The 23250-nt window shown below is 47.7% G+C and overlaps 1 protein-coding gene across 1 annotated transcript in view; it reads right to left on the bottom strand.

Annotated features, from left to right (window-relative positions):
- Positions 1-23002, bottom strand: part of PELI1 (pellino E3 ubiquitin protein ligase 1) — a 49783-nt gene extending 26781 nt beyond the window's left edge. Inside the window, exon 1 of the mRNA XM_075863136.1 lies at positions 22694-23002. The gene's annotated coding sequence lies outside the window, so the exon portion shown is untranslated. The remainder of the gene's footprint in view (positions 1-22693) is intronic.
- Between the last annotated feature and the right edge of the window lie 248 nt (positions 23003-23250).

Here is a 23250-nt window from a genome sequence, read left to right as displayed (position 1 = left end):
ATATTCACTTTAAGTCTTAGAATAGTTTATCTGATGTTCTTCTGCAATTAACGTCTGTCCCAAATTAAAGCGGTTCTATATTTGTTTAGCAATTATATATCGCTTTTAATAATTTAGAAAAAATAAATACTCATTAGGTTGAGTTCACACGGGGCGGATACGCTGCGTAAAAGCACGCAACGTATCTGTCCTGTGCAGCAGTTAAGTGACGTTTCATCCCAGGAGACCGCTGCAGCCCGTGATTCACTGCAGTGGCGGTCACATGGGATGAACCGTCATCCCAGGAGGCTGGCCCTCCGACATCATTTTAGGATGAGGTTTCATCCCATGTGACCGCCACTACAGCCTGTGCTTGGCTGCAGCGATCACATGGGATGAAAGGTCATCACAGACTCCTGGGTAAGCATAAGATTTTATTTTTTTCCGGAGTTGCGTTTTTTGCGGCGGAATCGCTGCGAACCCGCTGCAAAAAAATGCAACAACTGCTATTTGTTGCGAGTTTTACCTCCATCTAATTCAATGGGGAAAACACGCAACAAATAAGCAGAGTTTACGCAAATACAATTGACATAATGCGGAATAAAATTCCACACCGCCTTCGAAGCGGGTCTTTACGCAGCGTGTGGATGAGATGTGTTATCTCATCCACTTTGCGGCTCCTGTATTTTCTGCGGATTTTCAGCAGTAAGGGCTTGTCCACATGCTGCGGAATCGCTGCGTTTTTTCCGGCATGAATTCCGGACGGAAAAAACGCTGCAGAATACAGCAGCAGCATAGTGGATGAGATTTAACAAATCTCATCCACACACTGCGTATAATTTCCAAGCCGACATGGACTTGCAGTACTTATTTTTCGGACCGCAGCAGGTCAATTCCTGCTGCAGAAAGTGTCCAGAATTGCTGCGTTTATCAGAGGAGAGGTCTCCTAACATTGGGAAAAACGCAGCAATTTACACCCCATTTTCTGCCATGAAAACCACAGGAAACGGTGCATTTTTGCCGCAGCGGAAAGCCTTTGACTTTGAACGGAATTGCTGTAGAAATTTTCTGCAACAATTCCGTTGTGCGTGGACAAGCCCATAGTGTGCATTTTTATTTCCTTCAAGGGTTTTTACTGCCACGGTAAGGAAAACCCCATGTACAGTACTCGTTTCCATGGAATAATAGTCGGTGTCCCTAGAACAAATCTGTACACGGATTTTATGCTGGACAGCAGCCATGTACACAAGCCAATACAAACCAAGCTAAGAATGCCTTTCTAAATCGTGAGATATGAACAATTGATCTGAGAAAGAGGCTGTTTTCTGATTCTTTGACCTAGTTACTGAGCAACACTGATCTGAACAGGGACGTGAAACCTGAACACAGACATATTTATTTTGGAAGACACCAGGAGCTATTAAGACTAATGTGAACACCTTGTGCTAAACTAGAGGAAGCCAAGGAAGAGCGCTCGAGAAGGGAACTGCAAATCCTTGACAAGAAACATTCTACAGTTTTGGACTGATTTAAGAGAAAACTCCAGTTAAAACAGACTCCCATTGTAATTATTTCTTAGGGAGTCCGTCATACAGAGTCAGTCCAAGAGTTAAAAAATAAAACAAACCGGCAGCAAATGTTCTTTATAAAGGAGAAAAATAAAGCAAAAAAAAAAAAGTACTCGCCTGTTAAAAGGTAAACCTCTGAATGGCATATTTTTATTTTTTTTTTGAACATAGGAGGTTGTCAGTAGGTGCGATTGGTGCAACTTTATAAATAGTTTTTATTAAAGACTATTTTTACTTTTAGATTAACAGCTGCTCTGTATTCTGTAAACAGAGTAGCTGTACCCAGGGTCGGCTCCAGGTTTATGTGGGCCCTTGGGCGACACACTTAATGGGCCCCTCATGGTGGCCGAAAACAGCAGTTTGTGCCCCCATATAGAAGTTAGGCCCTATTTGGGTCCACATATAGAATTTATGCCCCCAGTGTGTGACCCTATATATACACAGCAGCCTCTGAAGATAGTGCCACACATTCCTTGTAGATTAGGCCACACACACCCTCTCGTAGGCAGCGCCGCACGCACAACCCCCCCTGGTAGGCAGCGCCGCACGCACAACCCCCCCTGGTAGGCAGCGCCGCACGCACAACCCCCCCTGGTAGGCAGCGCCGCACGCCCAACCCCCCCTGGTAGGCAGCGCCGCACGCCCAACCCCCCCTGGTTGGCAGCGCCGCACGCACACCCCCCCCCGGTAGACAGCGGCCACGCACACCCCCCCCCCGGTAGACAGCGGCCACGCACACCCCCCCCCGGTAGACAGCGGCCACGCACACCCCCCCCCGGTAGACAGTGGCCACGCACACCCCCCCGGTAGACAGCGGCCACGCACACCCCCCGGTAGACAGCGGCCACGCACACCCCCCCGGTAGACAGCGGCCACGCACACCCCCCGGTAGACAGCGGCCACGCACACCTCCCCCCCCCGGTAGACAGCGGCCACGCACACCTCCCCCCCCGGTAGACAGCGGCCACGCACCCCCCCCCCGGTAGACAGCGGCCACGCACCCCCCCCCCGGTAGACAGCGGCCACGCGTACACACCCCCCCCTGGTAGACAGCGGCCACGCACACCCCCCCCCCCCCCGGTAGACAGCGGCCACGCACACCCCCCCCGGTAGACAGCGGCCACGCACACCCCCCCCCCCCCCGGTAGACAGCGGGCACGCACACCCCCCCCCCCGGTAGACAGGGCACGCACACCCCCCCAGGTAGACAGCGGGCACGCGCACACACCCCCCCTGGTAGACAGCGGACACATATATACACAGCAGCCTCTGAAGATAGTGCCACACATTCCTTGTAGATTAGGCCACACACACCCTCTCGTAGGCAGCGCCGCACGCACAACCCCCTGGTAGGCAGCGCCGCACGCACAACCCCCCTGGTAGGCAGCGCCGCACGCACACCCCCCCCCAGGTAGACAGCGGGCACGCGCACACACCCCCCTGGTAGACAGCGGCCACGCGCACACCCCCCAGGTAGACAGCGGCCACGCGCACACACCCCTGGTAGACAGCGGCCACGCGCACCCCCCCCGGTAGACAGCGGGCACGCGCACCCCCCCCCAGGTAGACAGCGGGCACGCGCACACCCCCCCCCTGGTAGACAGCGGCCACGCGCGCGCACCCCCCCCCCCGGTAGACAGCGGCCACGCACACCCCCCCCCCCGGTAGACAGCGGCCACGCACACCCCCCCCCCCGGTAGACAGCGGCCACGCACACCCCCCCCCCGGTAGACAGCGGCCACGCACACCCCCCCCCAGGTAGACAGCGGGCCACGCACACCCCCCCCCGGTAGACAGCGGGCACGCGCACACACCCCCCCTGGTAGACAGCGGCCACGCACACCCCCCCCAGGTAGACAGCGGGCACGCGCACACACCCCCCTGGTAGACAGCGGCCACGCGCACACCCCCCAGGTAGACAGCGGCCACGCGCACACACCCCTGGTAGACAGCGGCCACGCACACCCCCCCCCCCGGTAGACAGCGGCCACGCGCACACCCCCCCCCCCTGGTAGACAGCGGCCACGCACACCCCCCCCGGTAGACAGCGGGCACGCGCACACCCCCCCCCTGGTAGACAGCGGCCACGCACACCCCCCCCAGGTAGACAGCGGGCACGCGCACACACACCCCCCTGGTAGACAGCGGCCACGCGCGCACACACACACCCCCCTGGTAGACAGCGGCCACGCGCACACCCCCCTGGTAGACAGCGGCCACGCACACCCCCCTGGTAGACAGCGGCCACGCACACCCCCCTGGTAGACAGCGGCCACGCACACCCCCCCCTGGGTAGACAGCGGCCACGCGCACACCCCCCCCCCCTGGGTAGACAGCGGCCACGCACACCCCCCCCCTGGGTAGACAGCGGCCACGCACACCCCCCCCCCTTGGTTAACAGCGGCCACGCGCACCCCCCCCCCTGGGTAGACAGCGGCCACACACACACCCCCCCCCCTGGGTAGACAGCGGCCACACACACACCCCCCCCCCTGGGTAGACAGCGGCCACGCACACCCCCCCCCCTTGGTTAACAGCGGCCACGCGCACCCCCCCCCCTGGGTAGACAGCGGCCACACACACACCCCCCCCCTGGGTAGACAGCGGCCACGCGCACACACACCCCCCCCCCTGGTACACAGCGCCACGCGCACACCCCCCCCCATGGTACACAGCGCCACGCACACACCCTCCCCATGGTACACAGCGCCACGCACACACCCCCCCCCCCATGGTACACAGCGCCACGCACGCACACACCCCCCCCCATGGTACACAGCGCCACGCACACCCCCCCCCCCTGGTACACAGCACCACGCACACACCGTAGACAGCGCCATGCACAAACACACACCCCTCGTAGACCGCGACACACACACAGTAGATAGCACCACACACATAATCTTGGGATTGTTGCAAGAGGTCTGTGGCTTTTCCCCCCATAGGAGATCATTAAAGGACAGGTGTCGCGAAAAAACATTTTTTAATATGTTTTTGGTTTTAGTATGTTAATAAAATCAATTTTATTTGTGTTTTTGTGTTTTACTTTTTTCTCTCTTTTACTTCTCTATGGGGGCTGCCATTTTTTTTCATCTCTGTATGTGTCGATTAACGACACATACAGAGATGGAATACGGCACATACATCCCCATAGTGAATGCGAACGGGAGCCGTTCCATTCACTATAGCGTATGCCGTCTGTGTGGGAACGGCGCATGCGCCACTCCCACACAGTCCAAAAGGAAGGTCTTCGGCCGAGCGACATCCGGCGCCATTTTCATGTGGATCGGAAGCTGCGGCCGGACAGTAAGATGACTACTTCAGGTCGCGGCTTCCGTCCATATGTTCAAAAGCAAGGACTAGGAGCGGAGGGAGCAGACGGAGAGGAGGCAGCGGCAGGAGAAGGTAAGTTATGTTTGTAAACCGAATAATACCCCGAATGATACTAGTGGTCCTAGTGACTAATTAAAACTAAACCAGAACAAGAAACAAGTCACGACCAGGTGTTTGAAAAAATACAAATAATCTTTATTAAAGTCAATTAGACACATGGAGACAACGTATAACACTTAGACATAATAAAATGCCATGGACCCTCGAACACAAACGGAATCCGAACGTAAAAGCAGAGTAGCCCCCCAGATGTAAAAATGGTCTGACACAACCTATATATGGCTAAAGTGCATAAGTACATATTAATGAGCAGGTACTAGGCATGGTACGCTTTGCACAGATGAACACATAAATAAGTATAGAGAATATATATAAGGTACAATCTAAGTAAAAACGACATGTAAAGTAGTATACCTACACCTGCGTATAAGAAGATAAATAGGAGATCAAGACCAAGAGGGGGACCTCTGCTTAACCCAACGCGCGTTTCGCTGGTGCTTCGTCAGGGGTTGACGAAGCACCAGCGAAAGCACCAGCGAAGCACCCTGACGAAGCACCAGCGAAACGCGCGTTGGGTTAAGCAGAGGTCCCCCTCTTGGTCTTGATCTCCTATTTATCTTCTTATACGCAGGTGTAGGTATACTACTTTACATGTCGTTTTTACTTAGATTGTACCTTATATATATTCTCTATACTTATTTATGTGTTCATCTGTGCAAAGCGTACCATGCCTAGTACCTGCTCATTAATATGTACTTATGCACTTTAGCCATATATAGGTTGTGTCAGACCATTTTTACATCTGGGGGGCTACTCTGCTTTTACGTTCGGATTCCGTTTGTGTTCGAGGGTCCATGGCATTTTATTATGTCTAAGTGTTATACGTTGTCTCCATGTGTCTAATTGACTTTAATAAAGATTATTTGTATTTTTTCAAACACCTGGTCGTGACTTGTTTCTTGTTCTGGTTAAGTTATGTTTGTGTATGTTCGTGTTATACTGTCTGATTACCACTGTATCTAATCCTCCTACATTGTGCATTCGCTCAAAAAATGGCGGCACACAGTCTAGGAGGTTTGAACATTCAACCCCCTCCTTTCTCCTGGCACTAGCCAGGATAAAGGTGGGGGCATTGTGTGAGCACACTAGAGCGTGTGTCTACACCAAATTTGCAGCATATAGCAATGAGGTTGCTTTACCACATTGCAATGCTGCAATTTTGGGATTTGCTCCCTCTAGTGACCAGCACATGGAAATTTTATAAATTAGAATCTAATTTATAATATTTCCTGACTTGTGAAAAAATTAGAACAATGTGTAATCATTTATTGACTAACAGTTTAACTAAAAAAAATATATATATATATTTTTCTAGCGACACATTCCCTTTAAGGTCACTAAGGCAAAGATGTGATTTCACCACGACTTTACCTGTTATTTGCCGGTGGAGTTGGGAATCACAAGCAGCTAGCCAGAAGATTGACCATCTATGTAATACATACCTCAAGTCTGCCAGAGAGCAGACATAGAACCTCTATGACATCCATAAGCCACATTTGGGCATATGGACAGGGGGTATATCTTCATGAGACAACACCTTAAATGAAAATTAAACAATGAGAGCAGTTTGGCTTTTTTTGGACAGCAGAACTACATTTTCACAGCGTATAATGTCAAATGCCTTCCACATCGTAAAAGTGGCAATACACGTTATTTTATTTCTGGAGAGAGGGGCATAAGCCACCACCAGACACCCTTGGCAGCAGCTTATCAGTGAGAACACAGGAACTGGCAAATTAAAACTCAACATGCCGCCATCAAAGTAGAGTCGGGTGGCCCCGATAGGAGTTACATTGTTAGACAAATCTTGACAAAATTAGAGGGGTCGCCTTTACACTTTAATGAACTGTATCACTGGTTGCCAAATGAAAAAAAACATTAAAAAATTTCCCTATAGGTTAAAAAAAAGCAACAAAACTCCAGAAGAAGATCCCATGGTTTCACATTGCCGTCAAACGGGTTAGAAGCCCAAGTAAACAGAGGTCAAACACAAGTGAAATAATAAATAGATTATGCTGTTTGTGCAATGGATCAGCCCAGAAGTCACCTTCTAGTCACCAATGCCAATCTGTAAAGTCTACAGGAGTCTACTTCTCAAAGGACGAAGAGCGGCTACAACAACATGGCTGGTTCAATGGAGACTGAACAGAATTCTATCAGCTAGGGCAGGGGTCTCAAACTCGGCCGGGTAAGTGGGCCGCATATAGAAAAAATGGGAAGTTGACGGGCTGCATTACTTTCAAATTTGATACAATACAAAATTATTGTTAATCAATTAGTTATTTGAACTACTATAACACTATATTACTGTAGTAATAATAATAATAATAATAATAATAATACTACAGGGTGGGCCATTTATATGAACTTTTATCTTTGGGGTCATCTGAAGGCAATTGTCTATGCTGTGATGATACGAGATGTGCAGCAACTGAAACTACGGATACTGGAAGCCTGTGTTAGCATTACTTCTGCGGTGTTGCTATCAGTGTGTGAAGAGTGGATGCTGCCCCAGTGCCCTCCGCAGATGCTGCCACAGTGCCCTCCGCAGATGCTGCCACAGTGCCCTCCGCAGATGCTGCCACAGTGATGTCAGGGGCTTGCCCAGAGCTGGAGTCCCGGAGCAGAGCCGCTTCTAGCACTCTGCCTGGGATTCCAGCTCTGCTCCTGACATCACTGTCCATATATGGACAGAGATGTCAGGGGCAACACCAGAGCTGGAGTCCCGGGTAGAGTGCTAGTAGGCTCTTCCTGGGACTCCAGCTGTGCTCCTGACATCACTGGGACTCCTGCTCTGGGGAAGCCCCTGACATCATTGTCGATGTATGGACAGCGATGTCAGAGGCTTCCTCAGAGTCCCAGAGCAGAGCCTATACTAGCGCTCTGCCTGGGACTCCGGCTCTGGGGAAGCCCCAGACATCGTGTGTCCAAACATGGACACCGATGTCAGGGAATTCCACAGAGTCCTGGAGCAGAGCCGATACTAGCGCTCTGCCCGGGGTCTCCGCTCTGGGGAAGACCCTGACACACTGTCCATATATGGACAGCGATGTCAGGGAATTCCACAGAGTCCCGGAGCAGAGCCTGTACTAGCGCTCTGCACGGGACACCGGCTCTGGGGAAGCCCCAGACATCGCTGTTCATATGTGAACAGCGATGTCAGGGAATTCCAGATTCTCTGGGCTGAGTCTATACTAGCGGCTCTGTGTCCCGCGTGCTTGAGACCCCTGAGCTAGGGAAACTTCACTGTAGAGCCCTACAACAAACAATTGATGAGAAACATACTAGTCCGCTTCAAGGAAAATACAATAATTGTGTATACAGGAAAAATAAAAGCCATTCAGCGTAGAGACGGCCTTACAAGTTGTGAATGTAGAGACTTGTTTGAAAAGAACATTTAAGTACAGTAAAAAGCCTATTTATTCATGTAAAGGGGCTTTGTTCTCTAAGGTGACAAACATTAGTGCTGGAACTTTTAAAGGATATCTGTCGTACCTACTTGGGAAACTTTTACGAAAAAGGTGAAGTTAAAAGGAGTTTTCCAATTAGGGACATTTATGACATATCCACAGTATAAGTCATAGATGTCAGGTCAATGCGGGTCCCACCTCTGGGACCCAAATCCCTCTAGAACGGGGCCCCCAAAACCCCATTCTTAGTTCCGAAAACAGGGTAGCTTGTTTCCGTAGGTCTCATAGTAGTGAATGGCAGTTACGGAAGCAGCATAGCATGCGAGCTACGCGGTTTCCGTAACTACTATTCAGTTCTATGGGACTTACAGAAACAGCGTAGCTCAGCGAGCTACACGGTTTCCTTCTTTATGGTCGTAGTGCATCTGCAACACAGAGCAGGGTTTAGGGTGCCCCGTTCTAGAGATAGGTGCAGGTCCCAGAGGACCCGCATCTATCTGACATTTATGACATATCCTGTGGATATGTCAAATGTCACTGGTGGGAAAACCCCTTTAACTTGACATGTTCAAGTCAAAAAAATTGAGAGAGCAAAGTGTCAGTAGGTCTCCGTCGCACAAGCGAAGAATCGTGTAGTCATACGCATTATTGAAGCATGTAAAAGGCACACTAAGGGCCTGTTCACATCAGCATTGGGCTTCTGTTCATCGGTCCCGTTCGACCTTTCCGTCAGAGGAACCGATGAACGAAAAGCCAAACAGAAACCATAGCTTACGTTTGCATTACTATTGATATTAGTAGTAATGCTTCCATTGCAGTTGGTTTCCGCTCCGTAAAGTTTCTGTTCTTTTCACGGAAACAATAGCGTAGTAGAGTACGCTATTGTTTTGGCAAAAATAAATAAAACAAACATTTTTGCGTAACGGAAACCGCAACGGAAGCATTACTACTAAAATCAATAGTAATGCAAACGTAAGCTATGGTTTCCGTTTGGCATTCTGTTCATGGTTTCTTCCGACCGAAAGGTCGAACGGAACCGATGAACGGAAGCCCGATGCTGATGTGAACAGGTCCTAACAGAAACCTACTAGCACTCACTCACAGATAACCGATAGTTAATATACTTCAGAGAAGAGCAGCACATGAACAGACAGTTCTTGCCATTAGCTGCCAGACCCCACTGATATGATGTTTGTGACACTGTGAGCCTGGAATTCAAACCAAAATATATACTAGCAAGATTTCCTATCTAAGGCTATGTTCACACGGAGTATTTTGGGGGAGGAATATCTGCCTCAAAGTTCCAAACGGAATTTTGAGGCAGATATTCCTCCCCCAAAATACTCCGTGTGAACAGCAATTATCGCGCCGTTTTTCGCCCGCGGCCATTGAGCGCCGCGGGCATAAAACACGCTTTCTCCTGCCTCCCATTGAAGTCAATGGGAGGTCGGAGGCGGAAGCGCCCGAAGATAGGGCATGTCGCTTCTTTTTCCCGCGAGGCAGTTTTACTGCTCGCGGGAAAAAGACGCCGACGCCTCCCATTGAAATCAATGGGAGGCGTTCTCGGGCCGTTTCTGCCGAGTTTTGCGACGCGGTTCCCGCGTCAAAAAACTCGGCAAAAGACCCCGTGTGAACATAGCCTAAGGCCGGGTTCACACTGAGTTTTTTTGCAGGTGGAAAATCTGCCTCAAAACTTCGTTTGGAAGTTTGAGACAGATTTTCCTCTGCCTGCACGCCGATTTTCGCAGCGTCTTTCGCCCACGGCAATTGAGCGCCGCGGGCATAAAACGCCGCGAAACACACTTTCTCTGCCTCCCATTGATGTGAATGGGAGGTCAGAGGTGTAATTGCACAAAGATAGGGCATGTCTCTTCTTTCTCCCGCGAGCCGGATTTACCGCTCGTGGGAGAAAACCGCCTCCGCCTCCCATTGAAATCAATGGGAGGCATTTTCGGCGAGTTTTGCGGCGCGGTTTCTGCATCAAAAAAATTCTGTGTGAACCCAGGCTATTATCCTGCTCTTCCCTGGAGCTGTTCTGTCTTGTAAACACAGGCTAAGGCCCCATGCACACGACCGTGCCCGTAATTACGGCTCGTAATTACGGGCATGGACGGCCACGGGCAGCCGGCCGTTTTTTCCGGGCCGTGCTCCCATTATAAAGTATAGTAGCACGGCCCGTAAAATAAAAAAATAGAACATGTTCTATCTTTTTCAACGGCACGGGCACCTTCCCGTAAGAAAACGGGAAGGTACCCGTGGCCAATAGAAGTCTATGGGCCCGTTATTTCGGGTTGTAATTACGACCCGTAATAACGGGAGTTTTTACGGTCGTGTGCATGAGGCCTAAAAGGATGAAAAAAAATAAAAAAATAAAAAGTATGCAAAAACAGGAGGCGCTAGATGCAACTGAGCAGAGACTTTTCTGACAACCCAAAAAGTTAGACACAAGTAACAAATTTCTCAGTACATTGGTTACCTAGGATGTAACCACCCATCATTACCTACCAATAATACCAACAGAGATGCAACCAGGATATGAAACAAGTTATAGTAGCACAGTCTACAAGAAAAGGGCTGAACAAATATAGGAGATAGGCAGTAAATATGTCCAAACTACCCCGACAGAAGTCTAAAAGTGACGGAGGGAGACAACAGTACTATTGCCAAATCAACTATGTGACACTGAAATGACTTTGCAGGAGAGACCTCCAGCATTATACAGACTGCATCTCCTAGCTTCTCTTTTAAACTTATAGTGCGAGACAGCGTCATAGGCAACGCGAGGCACCGCGTCATAGGCAACGCGAGGCACCGCGTCATAGGCAACGCGAGGCACCGCGTCATAGGCAACGAGAGGCACCGCGTCATAGGCAACGAGAGGCACCGCGTCATAGGCAACGAGAGGCACCGCGTCATAGGCAACGCGAGGCACCGCGTCATAGGCAACGCGAGGCACCGCGTCATAGGCAACGCGAGGCACCGCGTCATAGGCAACGAGAGGCACCGCGTCATAGGCAACGAGAGGCACCGCGTCATAGGCAACGAGAGGCACCGCGTCATAGGCAACGAGAGGCACCGCGTCATATGGCACTCGAGACAGTTTAAAGGGGATCTGTCACTAGGTTTGGAGACACTAAACTGAGGAGTCCCGCGGCATCAGGCGCAATGTGCACATCTCACTTCACTGTGCATCCTGGATCCAATGCCGCTCCTGGACTGAACTTAGTAACTTGTGAGTTATTTGACTAACCATCGCCTAAGCTGCCGATTTCGACGTGCGCATGGTTGGAACACTATATTCCAGCTGTATAACGACATGCTGGTGGTTTTATTGGCTCCAAAACCAGTGACAGGTTCCCTTTAAGGCCTCATGCACACTTCCGTCGGCCGTAATACGGCCGCTAATGACTATTCCATGAAACACGGACCGCACACTGATGGCTTATATGTGCAGTCAGTTGTTTCACGGACTAAGGCCTCATGCACACGACCGTAAAAACTCCCGTTATTACGGGTCGTAATTACGACCCGTAATAACGGGCTCATAGACTTCTATTGGCGACGGGTGCCTTCCCGTTTTCTCACGGGAAGGTGCCCGTGCCTTTGAAAAAGATAGAACATGTCCTATTTCAGGCCGTAATAACGGCACGGACAGTCCAAAGAAGTCTATGGAGCTCTCGTAATGACGGGTGGCTACATGTGTGCACCCGTCATTACGGCAGCGTTGCTAAGCGACGTTAGTAAATAGTCACTGTCCAGGGAGCTGAAAGAGTTAACTGATCGGCAGTAACTCTTTCAGCACCCTGGACAGTGACTACCGATCAGTATAAAGCTGTAAAAAATAAAAATAAAAAAGACTTTCATACTTACCGACAACTTCCTGCTTCCTCCAGTCCGCGTCCCTCTCGACATCCGGCCCGACGTCCTGGATGACGTTTCAGGCCATGTGACCGCTGCAGCCAATCACAGGTCAATCACAGGCTGCAGCGGTCACATGGACTGCCGCGTCATCCAGGGATGTCGGGCTGGATGTGAAGAGAGGGACGCGTCACCAAGACAACGGCCGGGTAAGTATGAATTTCTTTAACTTTTATTACAGAAAAGGCTGTCCCTTCTCTCTATCCTGCACTGATAGAGAGAAGGGGCTGCCGATTAGTGCAGTGCTATTTTGCCGCCAAAAACGTGCCCGTAAATACGGGTGGAATACGGGTGACACCGGACCCATATTTACGGGCACGGGTTCGTAAATACTGGTGCAAAACGGGTGGAATACGTGTGACACCGGACCCGTATTTACGCCAGTATTTACGGGTGGGAAAAAATACGGTCGTGTGCATGAGGCCTAAATAAATGAAAAGGCAGAGACTGTACAGTCAAAAGCGGACAGAAGTGGGACTTGTCCTATTTTTGACGGAATGGCCGCACGGTTCCGTTAAACAGAAGTGTGCATGGCCCCACTGAAATGTGTTAGGGTGCGATCGGTTATAAAAACGGATCGCACCCTGATGAAAAAAAAATCTGAAGTGGGCATGAGGCCAAGCAAAGTTAAATTTTTTTTGTCATTGATGGAAACCAGAAAAAAAACAAAAAAAAAACAAAACAAGCTAAACCTATTTAATATAATAAAAGTGTAAATGACAGTTCAGAAGATGGCAGCCAGAAAGCTATTAGGGCTCTGCTACATCTGTGGTCTGTGCGGGCATCCTCAGGAACGGTGGTTGATCCATAAACTAGAATCCAGTTAACGGAGCACAAAAATAAATAAACACAAGAATTTTCTCATGAACAGGAAAGACGTTCTCTCCAAGGAGAAAATAAAGTAACTATCAAGGAGGAAGGAAACGGGTCACTGAGTTAACATATAAGTCCTAGTTCAAAATAACATAACGTACGTCACATTGCAAGTCATTTTATTTCGTTTCCTAAGTCTATGTATCCGTTTTGGAGAACATCATTGTGTATTCTGCTCGGGAATGGAGATCATTATCACACCAACAGTACTGACGGCCATGTAACATTTATAGTTTCCCTCAATTGGTACTTGCTTCAAGCACCCTTTTGCCACCTGCCCTATTTACGAATGTCAAACTAAAACTACAGAGAGGTTCCAACTTCCCCATGAAATAACAATTCTTGAATGTATTTTCAGCACTGTGCCATTCCTCTGTTATTCCTCATGGAAATTTATGAATAAGTTGACAGCTGTGTGTTACCATTCCCCTTGTCAAGGGTGTGTGTCCATACACAGTCTTAGGCCTCATGAACACAAATGAAAAAACGGCTGTAATTACGAGCAGTAATTACGGGCCCATAGACTTCTATTAGCCACGGGTACCTTCCCATATGCTTACAGGAAGGTGCCCATGCCGTTGAAAAATATGGAACATGTCCTATTTCAGGCCGTAATAACGGCACGGGCAGACCCATAGAAGTCTATGGGGCTCCTGTAATTACGGGTGGCTACGTGTGTGCACCTGTAATTACGGGAGCGTTGCTAGGCAACGTCAGGGGATAGTCGCTGTTCAGGGTGCTGAAATAGTTAACTGATCGGCAGTAACTCTTTCAGCACCCGGGACAGTGACTATCGCTGTAGTTAATAGTATTAAAAGCTAACTTACCTGCTTCTTCTTCCTCCAGTCCGGCCTCCCGGGATGACGTTTCATCCCATTTGACCGCTGCAGTCAATCACAGGCCGGTCACATGGACTGCCGCGTCATCCAGGGAGGTTGGACTGGATGTCAAAAGAGGGACGTGTCACCAAGACAACGGTACGTATGAACTTCTTTTACTTTCAATCGCTGCGGAAACTCTGCCCGAAAGGGCTGCCCCTTCTCTCTTTCCAGCAATGATAGAAAGAAGGGGCTGCCGATTAGTGCAGAGAAACCGGGTCCGTAAATACAGGTGGAATACTGGTGACACCGGACCCGTATTTACGGGCACGGGTCCGTAAATACTGGTGCAATACGGGTCGAATACGTGTGACAAAGGGCCCGTATTTACACCAGTATTCACGGGAGGAAATAAATACGTTCGTGTGCACGAGGCCTTACTCTGCCAGCATTGATTGGACAATATGTCAGTCTGTCTATGGACACACACCCAACTGGTGACACCAAATTGTCAATTTATTCATGTATATTCTAGGGCGAATAACAGAGAAATGGGATAATATAGCGTTATAAGAAAAGATGCTTCAGAAATATTATTTCATGGGAAATATAATTATTTACTAAAACAGACTTCAGGAGAGGTGAGAGGTTCTTATTAAAAAAAAGGTTATCTAAACGAGATAGCTCTTTTAGGGCTCATTCAGACAAGCGTAATACTCGTCCGTGTGCTGTCCGATGAAATAACGGACAGCACGCGACACCGCTTTTGCGCACCTTGTCGCCCATTGAAGTGCGCCGACATCCGTGTGCTGTCCGTGTTTTACACATCAGTTACAAAGAAATGCAGACATTTTTTAAAAAAAGTGCTTGCACGGACGTGAAAAACGCATGACATACGCAACGCACACGGACATGAACTGCTGGAAATACGCTGCATTTTTTTACATGCGCAAATCGGACACGCTCATGTGAATGTAGCGTTAGTTGTACATATGGATTACGGAGAAAGGTTATCGGCTATATGTCCTATAACCAGCAGCTGGATGGATAAACCTTCTGAAGGTTGTCATTGTGAAATGAGGCTATAATCTCGGAAGCCACGCCAAGTCCTGTTCATTATAGTCAGTCTGCAATAGGAGAAAAGTGCTGTGATTTAAAAGAACAGCTCATAAATGGAGTTCAGGTAAACTATGGAATGGGAAGGTCTGTTTGCTCCATTATATACTAAAAAAGATTTTGAAAAAGCTAAAATAAAAAAAAATAGAAAGCTTACAAAATTCTTACTAGAAAATAGTACAAAAAAAAACTAAAGAAAAAGCACACCATACCCTAAGGGCTTATTCAGACAACCATAGCATACGTCCGTCACATGGACGCATGTATTTCAATGGGGCCATGTCCTATTTTCTTTATATTTTCACGGATCCCTCGATAGACTCAAGTCTATGTGGGATCTGTGAAAACGGGTCCCGCACGGGTGCAACTTGGATGTGAAAAACTGCAGTTTTTCAAGTTCGAATTTCCACTTGGTCGAGTGAATCTGGCCTTAGTCGAAGTTCACATTTCGAGGATTTGTCAAGGATTTTCATTGCGGATTTTATTCTTTGCAATGCAAAAGGATGTGATCTGCATCCGCAACGTGTGAACCCAGCCTAAAGAGGCAGCAGCATTTACAGAAGAGCAGCTTGATTATACATGGTCTGTAAGGAAACGTAGAAGCAGGTACAGGTACCAGGCAGTGCCTTTCATTAGCCATGAGCTTCTTATGTTCTGAGCCTAAAAGCCCTTTTACACGGGCCAAATATCGGGTAAACGAGCGTCTCCATGCATTGCCTCTTGTGAAAGGAGCAAACGAGCAGCGATCAATGAGCTCTCGTTCACACGGCCCATGTCGGCCATGTCAGAAAAACCCCAAGGCCTCATGCACTCAACCGTTTTTTTTTTGCGTCTGCAGTTCATCAAAAAAAAAAAAAAAATAACGAATTGCGGACCCATTCATTTCTATGGGCCCATGCACACGACCATGGTTTCCACGGTCCGTGCATTGGTCGTGAGCCCGGGCCGCTACGAACATTTTATGCACATCTTGTTTGTGCGTGGTCCGTAATTGTGGACGGCCTGCTGAAGATACTCCGCGGACGTTCGTGCGCAAAATCACAGCCTCTGCGCACGGCTATGGCCATGTGCATGAGGCCTAAGGCCAGGTTCACACATGCCGTTTTGAAGCAGTTATTGGTGCAATTTTTTTTTTATCCAAAGCCAGAAGTGGATATAAACAAACAAAGATAAAGTATAAAGAAAAGTCTGATGACTTTCCCTTCTTCCGTGCCACTCCTGTGTTTGGCTAAAAAAAAAAAATGCGTGCGTGTGATCCTACGTTGTAGGAAACTTGATAAAAATATATTTTTTGGTCAATAGGACCTTGAGATCAAACGCCGTTATTGTTGACTTTTTCCACCGCTGGGGCCTTGTGAGCCACTTATCAAATTTAGCATACACACAGATTGTTTCGTGAAGACAAGTCGAGTGCCTAAATAAACCACTACTTAAGTACCAACAACAAGTCTCAGACAAAACCTTTGAAGACGTTCTGTCTGTCAAAACCATCAGGGACATCTAGTTATTGAAGTCATAGTAAACCATCATAGGAAGCCATAGGTTTTCGTTTGCATCACCATTGATTTTAATCGTGACGGTTCCGATGCAAATGGTTTCCATTTGTCACCGTTGTGTAAGGTTTGCGTTGTTTTGACGGAATCTATACTGTAGTTGACTGCGCTATTGAGAAACATAACTAATGTCACCAAAACAATCTCATCCAACCAGACTAAAATACATTTTGACATCCCTGCTTGCAAGAGAACAACTTACATTGCATTAGTTGCTTTGGGAGACCAACTTTGTGTACTTGCACATTTTTTTTAATCAAAACTCTACCTTTTGACCGAGACAGTAAATGTAGAGCACAAAAGATGCAATGGTCTTAGGCTACATTCACACGAGCGTATCAGATTCACGTGTGTGAAAAATGCGCGAGAATCTGATCCGTTATGCATCAGAGTGCTTTGTGAGGGGCATGCGTTATTCACGCACTCGCAAAGCACATCATTTTTTTAAATTATTTTCAATTGAATTGATGCGCAAATCACGCACAGCACACGGATGTGCATCCGTGGTTTTCATGCACCCATTGACTTCAATGGGCGATGGGTGCGTGAAAAACGCACTAATATAGGACATGCAGTGAGTTTCATGCAACGGACACACGCTGCGAGAAGACTCCTGCTTGTGTGAATGGCCCCATTGAAATCAATGGGTCAGTGTTCTGTGCGTGATTTTCACACACAGCACACGGATGAGTTTTACACTCGTCTGAATGAGCCCTTAAGGGAACCTGGCATGCAAAGCCCCATCCTCCTAATCCCTCCCCCATTTTGGCTGGTGAGAGGCAGCTATATCGATTGTCACCCAGCATGCAGATAAAGATATAACTTGGGGCTCGTTCACACCTCTGTATAGTGACCTCTTGCAGGAGACCTATATTTAGTGGAAAAATTAAAACAAAGGAACGTTAAAGGCAAAGTATTGAGAAAAGATGATCCAGTATTTCATGGGGAGTGCAAGTATTTACTAAAATAGACAGGAGAGGTGACAGGTCATCCCTAAATTCACACGTAGTGGAATAATCCGATGGCGGATTTTGCTGAAGAATTTGTTGCGGATTTCATTGAAGGGCGTAAAATCTGCTGGAAAAATCTGCAACAGAAATGGACATGCTGCAGGTTTTAAAATCTCCACAGGTCAATTTCCGCGTGATAATTTTATGCAGCGGATGGATGAGATTAAATCTTATCCACTTTGCTGCTACTGTAATATGCTGCAGATTATTAGCCCACAAATCCAGGCGGAAAATCAGCAGCATTTCAGCTGCATGTGAACACACCCTTAAGGCTGGGTTCACATGTAGCGTAAACGCTGTGGAATTTCCACCACAGAAAAAACGCTGCGGAAAATATAAAATCCGCAGCGTTTTCTGTGGTAGCTACGGTTGTTTTACACTAGCAGAAAATGCTGCATAAACGCAGGGTAGGTGCACATTTTGTGTGCGATTTTGCCTGTGAATTCATTGGTTATAACAAAGTATATGTGCACCTGCGGATTTCCATCCATTTTTACTGCGTTTCCACTACGTAAACGCTGTAAAGATCGCAAATAAATCTGTTGCAAAAATTGTGCTCCCAATTGAATTCTATGGGTCAAACACGCAGCTTCTCCGCACAGAACACGCAGCATAAATTGACATGCTGCGGAATTGAAAAACGCACCGCGGAAAACTTCCGGCACGAATTTTGTGCTTTTTTTTCCCGCAGCGTGGGCATGATATTTTCTAAATCTCATTCGCTTTGCTGCTACTGTACGCTACGTGGGAACCCGGCTTAACACCTGTTCCACACGGCCGTAAGACTTTTCAGCAGTAGTATTACAACCGAAAGACACAAACCCCACACCGCTAAACTGAGTCAGGGTGTTGCGCCGTAATATGGATTCTAAAACCAGACAGTTTGTTTTGACAGTCTCATGGGCCGTGTAAACGAGCACCGATCAACGAGACAGACGATCAACGGCGCTTGTTTGCTCCTTTCACAAGTAACGTATGGGGATGAAGGGTCGTTACTACAATCACTCGTCCCAGTACATTTCGATAATGGCGGCAGCACGTCTCCCTGTTCGCACAGGAAGATCTGCTGCCGACAGTGATAATATCTCATGCTGAATAAACGCTCGTTCATCGACTGATCGATGCTTTGTTTACACAGGGCAATGCTCGGGAACGAGCGTTCATATCAATGCTCGTTTACCCGATAATTGGCCCGTGTAAACGGGCCTTAACTCTACGTCGGCGGTACATTGGCAACCGATCTGAACAGGAAGCGCTGCAGTGTTGAGCATTGGGAACAGTGAAATAGTCTGATCTAGAAATAACGAACTTTATTAGAGTAATTTAAGAACAAATGTTTGCGCCGCACAATACACTATAAAAATAGAGTCTAGAAGAGGGGCATGGCGTAGCGGGAAGGCTTAAAATGAGCCAGAATGTGGCAAACTAAAAACGAACCCAACCAAGAGTTGGTATAAGGAAGAGAAGAGGGTCAAGCATTTCTAGCAAGATGCACCAAATATATTATAGAGCGTGCGCCACAGTTAGAACAAGCAGTCTGAAGGCCCGCCAAACTTATACGTTTTTGAGGTGTAAATCTTACACAGCGTTAGGTAATCTGCCCCAACCCAGTAACAAAAAATACCAGGGCTCAGTATAACAACAATCGCAGTGGTTTTACTTCTCAGATATATTGTTTGTCTTTCTATTACTTCAACTATACCCAGCTGGCATAAAAATATAAGACATGTGGTAAAAAAAAAAAATATTAACAAAAAAATCATGAAACAAAACAAACACCAAAAATACAGGATCTTATTATTAGGCCTGATTGGCATGAATGTATTTCAATAACGGACAGCGCACTGACCAATGCAAATTCATGGGGCTATTCACACGTGTATTTTTGCAGAAAGCGGGTCCTTTTCGTGAAACGCACTGCATGTCGTATTCTGGTCCTTTTTTGCGTTTTAGACTCGCCTATTGAAGTCTATGGGTGCGTGAAAAACACGGAAACCACACTGACGCAACACGGAGAGTCATATGCACGAAAAAGGACCCGTTTTTTGCTGACACAAATTGGACACATTCGTGTGAATAAGGCCCTAGGAGCATTATAGCAAACAGATCCTCATTACAATAAGCAATGGTGGAGACTGAAGAACTAGAACAGCGGATCGAGTGGCTGCCTATGATCAACGCACAGTAAAGAATATTAGTAACCAAGTTTTTATGTTCGAGCATCTACCACTGAACTCAGTCACTTTTCATGTCGGCACGGACAGGCTTTCCCCCTCAGCATTTATCAGGCTCCCTCCTTCGTGTAGCTTGCAGGAAATACAGCAGCTTTCTATATAATGCAGATCACAGAATCCAAGATGGCTACATAGACCGGGGGTCATAGTGGACAGGATTTAACTCTTTGGCATCACTGGGTTTCATTCAAACGGCTAAATCATCAAGAAAAAAAAAAAAGGAACATAACACGGCCATATATATTATATTGGCTACCGCTATCATTAGCCAAGCACTTAGCCCCGATGTCACCTATAACATGCATGTTACGTTTTTATCGGTTCCGCTTAACAGATTGTTTTTGTTACATACAATCGTATAAGGGTTACTGATCACAAGTGTATCCAAGATGTACAGAGTCGTAATACAGTGCCTATAAACGTCTAGTGTCCTACTGCACTTCTGTGCGACTCAGATTTCATATGGAAGCGCTGTCTGATTCTGTTCTATCAGACGCTGTATCTCCAAGCTACAGCTTCCGTAAAAACAAGACCTCTGCTGCACGAAGTACCATACAGCAGCACATGGTACAGAACCAGAGACTCGATGTGCCTCAGTACAGCCTCCGCACACACAGCTCTGCTGCATATGACCTAAAGTTGTGTGTACAGAGCCGTATATACTAAGGATACGTCCACAAAATGCGTAAACACTGCGGAAATTCCGACCATATTTTCTGTGCGGAAATTCCACATAGTTTTCGCAAGAGAGACGGACATGCTTTTCACTTTTCTGCAGTGTGCGGACGAGATTTGTTGAAATTTCATCCACTTTACTGCTACTGTAATACGCTGCGGATTTTCCGCAACTGAAAATCCGCAGCTAATCCCCTCCCCCGTGTACACATACCCTAAAGTGTCTGTGAATTGGAGAATATTAAAAATAGTGCAAAGGAAAAACAGGTGCTGCAATTTGGTTGGTTGGTTGTTATGGCAACTGCCCCATCTTTTTTTTCCCTTTGCGCTAGGTCTTGATATATTTCTATTCCGTACACTATTGATAGGCAGATTACAGAATTTTGGTCATGTCAAACTTTCTACAGATCAAAATAAGAACACAAGACATGAAACAAAGTCTAAACATAGAAGAAAATTAAACTCTGAGAAAAAAAAAAAAAGTAACAAAACAAAAAGGAAGCCCCCGACATGACAGGGAGGAGGAGATGTCAAAAAGCCGAATCCCAAGGCAACAGCCTTCATGACAAAGACTTGTAGTCCTGCCAAGGAAGACAGATGTATGCCCCTCCTGAGGGGGCAGCGTGGCACACTCAAAATTAATCAAAGCAGAATTTGACCCTTTCATTGCCAACGGACAGCCGCACGTTACAAACAGGCCTCGCTTTCCTCCACCACTCTGATTGTTAGTATCTGGAAAGACAATGTTCACTAAAAACCAAAAGTCTGAGCAGACAACCCAATAAAAAGCCAATAGCAAATATTCTGCATACAATAATCAATGCAATAACCCTTCATGTACTGAGTGGTCATCAAGCAGCCAGGTCTGGGTTAAAGGGCTATGATGTGGCGTCCAGTTTCATTAACCCTGGCGCCGTCAATGGATAATCCGGCAACTAAATGACCTGAAAAGATATAATTTTCATATAAAAGATATAAGAAATCAGGTCATGACTCGAAGACGTCCTATTGCGGTCTGTAATAAGATTCGGCACATTTAGTAATGACCGGCCTCCCATTAGAAGACCCCGACCAATGCTATATAAGAACCCTACACATCCAATCCTAAATATCGTGCAGCCGGATGTTAACAGAACAGCAGCGTCCTCCACACACAGCCAAAGCCAGCTTGAAATGTGTCCCAGACTGCCATAACAAAAGGGAGACATAAGATTTTACATCTGCTCAAGTGAAGATACTGAAGACAATGCAACTAGAAACGAGACCACCCACCGCACTGTGGGGGATATGAGCTACGTGTCACCGTTTTACTCGCAGATGATCGCGAGACATGATTATATTTACGCTCTGCTTACAGGTCACCATAACCGTGCAAGGAGACGGCATTTACATTGGCAATTACCAATTGAATAAACGGCAAATGACTTCTATGGCGACCGCGTTGCCCCTTTAAGGGCTCAATCGTTAGTAACAATAATTGTAAAATTAGAGCAAATAAAAGCCATAAAACAAATAGAGGGAATGTCGCATCGTGGCAGAAATCTCACGTATAGACGTGCACGCAGACCCGGCACGGAAGGGGTCATGTATCAATACGGTCACACTAAAACCACCGCGGTCTGTGCGCCAAATCCTGAAAGAGTCACATGACCTATAGACCTGTCTTAGGCGTGGAGTGACTACGACAGGTGTAGCCTGATGTTTACTCACGCGGCGGTTTGTCTGATGCATCCGTAAAAATTCTGGGTGAATATATAAACACGCCCCTTTCTACAACATGGGAAAATGGAGTCAGGGTAAATTTGTGCATAAATTTGGCGCAAGTCGGCGATTTTTGAACAATATTTAGGGGACCGGTATTGGGGTGAGTGCCTGCTCTACCCCTCTGCCGTACAGTGAGCCCTTCCTATGTGCAGCAGCTTGGAGTAATCACATTAGACTGGGGAGAACAAAGCCTGGCTCCTATACAATGGGTGACAGCAGCTGATATGAGGATGTGGCCTCTGCTTGGGAGTGCATCAGGCGGGCACTAAGACCGCACCAGGCATGGTAGTGACCCAGCACCCGGGTGTTATCTACGACTTACAGCGATATAGGGCTGAGTGCGGCGCTCCTCTCAGTGGACGACAGAACAAGTCACAGGCCTGGCGCTGTCACGATGACGGTGGTCTATGGAGCCGCTCCTCCGGAATAATGACAAGAACGGCCGTGAAGAAGTGACAAACGTAGCGGGGCGTCTCTCTCCTAAATTCCCAGGGCTGGACGGGGCCGCCCGGCAGAGCACAGTAACCACTACTCCCGGCAGCAAGGCAGGAACTGCTACACAGCGACGGCGACAACGACGGAGATACTGCTGGAGGCGAAAGGAATCGCTAGCTGGTGACGTCAGCACGCACGGCCATAAACACAGAGAAGAGAGCCATTACCTGGAACGTTGCGACGCACGTCCGGAGAAGGCCATCATGGGAAATGTAGTTCGGTAGTAAAAATTTAAAGGGCCAGTGAATCTCCATTTGCTGAGCAGATTTTTTTTTCGGGCAATTTAAACTACATGAAAAACGCTTTTAAAAATGCTAGCGTAAGGCTGGATTCACTCACAGCTTTTTGATGGTGTTTTTAATGCCATTTTTGTGCGCTTTTTTT

This window comes from Rhinoderma darwinii, chromosome 4, assembly GCF_050947455.1.
Source record: "Rhinoderma darwinii isolate aRhiDar2 chromosome 4, aRhiDar2.hap1, whole genome shotgun sequence".
NCBI classification, from domain to species: Eukaryota; Metazoa; Chordata; class Amphibia; order Anura; family Rhinodermatidae; genus Rhinoderma; species Rhinoderma darwinii.
This window is presented reverse-complemented; position numbering and strand designations above follow the sequence as displayed.